Consider the following 6,144-nt stretch of genomic DNA (forward strand, 5'->3'; position numbering starts at 1 on the left):
CATTCAAGAGTGAAGGAGAAATAGATTTTCTCAGACAAACAAAATGCAGTAGAACTCATGGAGTATAGACAGTCATGCAAGAAATGTTAGAAGTTCTTCAGGGGGCAAGTAAAGAATGTAAGTCAGTAAATTTGATAATGTCAGGGAAGAAATAAATGAAGATAAAATAGATCTTTTATTTTTCTTATTTTCATTGTATGTAAAAGATGAATGTTTGTTTAAAGGAATAATAGTAACAAAGTTTTAGGTGTTACAGCATATATGTGTGAAATTAATGGCAGCAATGTCATAAGGGATTAGAGGAAACAATTAAGAAAACACTGTTATAAGGTACCTGTACTATATATAAAGCGGAATAGTGTTAGTTGAAGGTAGACTTAGATTAATTAAAAATGTATATTGGAAACTTTAAGGCAAACACTTTTTTTTTCTTAGTGCAAAAAGAGAAGATAATAAAACTTCATAAAAGTCCCAACTAAAATCAGAGAAAACAGACAATGAAGGAGGGACAAAGAACAAAACTAATGAATAGGAAACAGTTACAACATGGTAGATCTTAGACCAATTATATCAATAATTATTTAAAATGTGAATTATCTAGGGACTCCTGTGGGGCTCAGTCAATTAAGTGTCTGACTCTTGGTTTGGCTCGGGTCATGGTCTCATGGTCTATGGGTTCAAGCCCCACATTGGGCCCTACAATGACAGCCTGGAACCTGCTTGGGATACTCTCTTTCTCTCTGTCTCTGATCCTTCCACTGGTCTCCCTCTCTCTAAAAATACATAGAAAATAAAAACATAAAATGTGAATTATTTAAATACACCAATTAAAAGACAGATTGTCAAAGGGCATAAAACAATAATAAGAACCAACAATTTGTTTTAAGGAACTTATTTTAAATACAAAGACAAAAAAAAGTGGGGTGCCTGGGTGGCTCAGTCAGTTAAGCTCACTGACTTTGGCTCAGGTCATGATCTCGAGGTCCCTGAGTTGGAGCCCCTCGTGGGGCTCTGTGCTGACAGCTCAGAGCCTGGAGCCTGCTTTGGATTCTGTGTCTCCTTCTCTCTCTGCCCCTCCTCCGCTCGTGCTCTGTCTCACTCTGTCTCTCAAAAATAAATAAATGTTAAAAAAGTATAAATAAATAAATAAATAAATAAACAAACAAACAAACAAAAACAAGTTAAAGTAATGGAATAGAGAAAGATATATCATGTTAACTCTAAAACAAACAAAACAAACAAACAAGCAAAAATACCTGGAATAGCTATTTTAATATCAAGTGAAACAGCCTTAAGAAAAAAATTATCAAGAAAAACACTAGATATTATAGTTTGAGAAAGGGGTGACTCTCCCAGATAATAGAACAATCCTAAACATCTATATACAACTAACAACAAAGCATCAAAATACACATGGCCAAGACTGATAGAACTGAGAGAAAAATAAAGAAATCTACTCTTACAATCAGACTTCACCTGCTTTCTGCCAGTAATTGATAAAGTACACAGAACATCAGTAAAGATACAATTGACCTCAACAGCACCATCTGTCTACTGGATTTAATTGACATTTATAGAATATTCCACCTGACAACAGCAGGATACACATTCTTCTAGCAAACTGTAGTGCCTTCTTAGAATGGACTATTATTTAGTGAATAAAATTCAGCTTTTAAACTACAAAAAGACTTGGATGAATCTTAAATGCCTATTGATAAGTGAAAGAAGTCACTGCTCAAAGACTACATTGTAGCCTCTATGATTCCAATTATATGACATTCTAAAAAACGAAAATTACAGAGATAGTAAAAATATTGGTGATTCTAGAAGTTTGGAGAGGAAATTGAGTTAAATAAGTGAAACACAAGGAACTTTTAGAGTAATGAAACTATTCTGTATGATCTGGTAGGTACAGGGCATAATGCATTTATCAAAACCCAAAGAACATGGCAGCACAAAAAGTAAAATGCTCATGTATGAAAATTTTAAAACATCATTTAGGAGGTCTGGGTATCTAAGAATTGTATCTGGACTGTGACCAAACAACCCAGTTGCATTACAAATATATTAAACCACCTCCCTAAAGATGTCAGGAAAAAAAGAACTGATAATTTTGGAAATTAGTGGATTCTGTAAGACTAAAAGCAAAAATGATCGTACATAAGGATTGTACTCTAGCTGATAAAGTTGTTTCACATGGAGATATTGGTTAATAATTCTGATACCCTGGGACACCTAGATGGTTCAGTCAGGTAAGTGTCCGACTTTGGCTCAGGTCATGATCTCACAGTTCATGAGTGCAAGCCCCACATTGGGCTCTCTGCTGTCAGGCTGCTTGGGATGCTCTGTCTCCCTCTCTCTGCCCCTTCTCTTCTCTGTCTCTCTCTCTCTCTCTCTCTCTCTCAAAAATAAACATTAACAAAAAATAATTTTGATACCTGGACAGTATACTGTAAGTGAGCAAATAAGTATATTGTTGACAGACTGTGGGAACCAGGTTTCTTCAGCATTTTGAACACCAAATGCTGGCATGAATATGGAGCAACGGGAATTCTCATTCATTGCAGACAATGCAAAATGTTAACAGCTATTTACAAGCAGTTTGCAGTTCCTTACAAACCTAAATACATGCTTCACATATGACACAGGAATCATTCTTCTAGGTATTTACCCAAATGAATTGAAAATACATGTGCATTCAAAAATCTGCATAAAATCTTGTAACAAGTTTATACATAATTGCCCCAAATTAGAAAAAAAAAAAAAACAGGATAATCTTTAATAAGTGAATGGATAAACAAACTGTGGTATGTCCATACAATGGAAGATTATTTGATAATAAAAAGAAATGGGCTATCAAGTCACAAAAGACATAGAAGAATATTAAATGCATGCTGCTGACTGAAGACAATCTAAAAGGGCTACATACTGTATCATATCAACTAAATGACACTATAGAGACAGGAGAACAATTTGCCAGTGGTTCAGAAAACAGGGGGAGGGATAAGTAGCGGGAGCGCAGGGGATATTTAGGGTAGTAAAACTTTCTGTATGAAACTGTAATCATGGATACATAACATCATGCAATTGTCAAAACCAATAGAATGTACAACACAGAAAATGAACTGTATTGTAAGCTATGGGCTCTAGTTAATAACGTAACAAGATTGACTCATCAATTATAACAATATATGTCACTAATGAAAAATGTTAATGATAAGGGAAACTTGGTAAGGGGGAAAGGAGAAATATAAGAACTGTCTGTTTTCTGCTCAATTTTTCTGTAACTCTAAAACTATTCCAAAGATAAATTATATTAATTATAGATAAATACATTAGAAACACATATACATACACTCAAAAAAAAAAAAGAGAGATACCATGTTAACAGTATGCAGAGACCAAATGAAAAATTTCCCAATAGCCAAAGCTAGAATATTTTGAGCAATAAAAATTCAAAAGGTATAATTGTATTATTATTATTATTATTATTATTAATATTATTTGAGAGAGACAGAGAGGACATGTGGGAGGGGCAGAGGGAGAAGGAGAGAGAGATTATTAAGCAGGCTTCCCACCCAGGGCAGAACTCCACCTACAACCAACAGGGGCCTTGATCTCACAATGGTGAGATCACAACCTGAGCCAAAATCACCAGTCGGGCACTTAACAGCCTGAGCCACCCAGGCACCCTAGTATTGTTGTATTTTAACCCAAAGTATTAAGCATTTGTTCATGAGTTCATATTGATACAAATGAATTATTGAATCAATAAGTAATGAGGGAGAAGCCAAATCTCCAGTGCTAAAGAATTCCAAATCATTTATGTAAACATTGCCTTTAGAGTGGCACCCTTAACTTTTCGCCCCTTAAGTTTTGGTTGTGTTTAATGAATCTTGTCCAAATAATATACTAAAGAATGAGTTGGGGGGAGGGGTGTGAATAACTTTTACAGTGGAGAAACATGACAAATATTTCCTCAACCAATTCATCAAGGTCAACCTCAACAATAAGTCAGGTTGATAGTACATATCTAAGGATGTGATGAAAATGGCACTTTTTCTTCATGGTCCTCCTCTCAAATATACATAACTTCAGTGTAATCATGAGAAAAATACTGGACAAATCCCACTTGAGGGACATTCCACAAAATCCTTGCCCAGCACTTCTTAAAACAGTTAAGGCCACCAAAGACACTTAAGAAACTGTCACAAGCAAGAGGAGCATGAGAAGACAAAGCTACTACATGTAATATGTTATCCTGGATGGAATCCTGCAACAGAGAAAGGATATTAGGGGGAAAAAACCTAAGGAAATCTGAAAATGCATGAATTTCAGTTAGTAGTAGTGTATTGACATTGTTTCATTAACAGTAACAAAAATACTACACTCATATATTATTTTTTTTTAATTTTTTTTCAACGTTTATTTATTTTTTTTGGGACAGAGAGAGACAGAGCATGAACGGGCGAGGGGCAGAGAGAGAGGGAGACACAGAATCGGAAACAGGCTCCAGGCTCTGAGCCATCAGCCCAGAGCCCGACGCGGGGCTCGAACTCACGGACCGCGAGATTGTGACCTGGCTGAAGTCGGACGCTTAACCGACTGCGCCACCCAGGTGCCCCTACACTCATATATTATTAATAAAGGAAACTGGATGTGGAGTATATGGGAATTCTTGTACTATCTTTGCAATTTTTGGGTATATCTAAAATTACTTTAAAATAAAAATCCTATTGAGGAAATATTTTCACTGCTTCTTGAAACTTAATTAAGTAAATGAGTAATAAGTTAGACAAGAATATGTATGCCAGATAGTTATATCTGGGATATATAAACACTTCCTATAAATTAATAATATAATAGCAATAATAAAAAAATAAAGTTGCTTAAAAATTGTAAAGGAAATTATATGAAAGGCAAAGAAGCAACTGAGTAAGTAGTACTCAACATCATGAGTCATCAGAGAAATACATATGAAACTACCTCATGCCTAATAAACTGGGTAAAATTAAAAACACTGTATGCACCACATGTTCACAAGGATTGGAGCAACTGAATCTCACAAACACTGTGGACAAGAATGTAAAATGGCACAACTACTGTGGAAAAGGGTTTGGCAATATCTTCTACTAAAGATACACCTACCTTATAATGCAGCAAGCATCCTCCTAGGCATTTAACTAGGTGAAATAAACACCTAGGCCCACCAAAGAAAATTTGCTCATGAATGCCTTAAGTAAGTGCCTTAAGAAACCTTTCTTAAGGTGCTATAAATGGACAAAATAATGGACAAGAACTGGTACACCTGGGTGGCTCAGTCGGTTAAGTGTCTGACTCTTGATTTCAGCTCAGGTCATGATCTCACTGTTTGAGAGATGAGCCCCACACTGGGGTCTGCACTGACAGTGTGGAGCCTCCTTGGAATTCTCTCTCTCTCTCTCTCTCTCTCTCTCTCTCTCTCTCTTTTCTCTCTCTCTCTCTCTCTCTCTCTCTCAATCAATCAATCAATATTGGAAAAAAAAAATGGACAGGGACGCCTGGATGGCTTAGTCAGTTAAGCATCCAACTTCGGCTCAGGTCATGATCTCACAGTTTGTGGGTTCGAACCCTGTGTCAGGTTCTGTACTGACAGCTCGGAACCTGGAGCCTGCTTCAGATTCTGTGTCTCCCTTTCCCTCTGCCCCTCCACTGCTCATGCTCTCTCTCTTTCTCTCTCTCTCTCTTAAAAAATAAATAAATATTAAATTTCTTTTTGAAAAATAAGGGACAAAAACTGACAGCTCAAACATCCTTAAACTGGGTAATGGATGAACTAATTGAATACATTCATGATCCTTTATTTATACAATGGAATAATATTTTGCAATGAAAGGAATGGACCTTTAAAACACAAAACACAGACAAATCTCAAAACATTATGATAAAAAGTCAGAAACAATATAATACATACTCTATGATTCAATTTATATGAAGTTCAAGAATAAGAAAAACTAATTCTGTGGAGATAGAAACAAGAATAGGATTTAGTTATGAGTGGATGGGGATTGGTTTGAAGTGAGTATAAAGGAAATTTGTAGATAGATGGAAACATGTTTCATCTTAATTGTGTTGATCCTTACATGGGTGTCTGCATTTATACAA

The sequence above is a fragment of the Puma concolor genome, chromosome A1, assembly GCF_028749965.1.
Source record: "Puma concolor isolate L17-30 chromosome A1, mPumCon1.1.hap2, whole genome shotgun sequence".
NCBI lineage: Eukaryota > Metazoa > Chordata > Mammalia > Carnivora > Felidae > Puma > Puma concolor.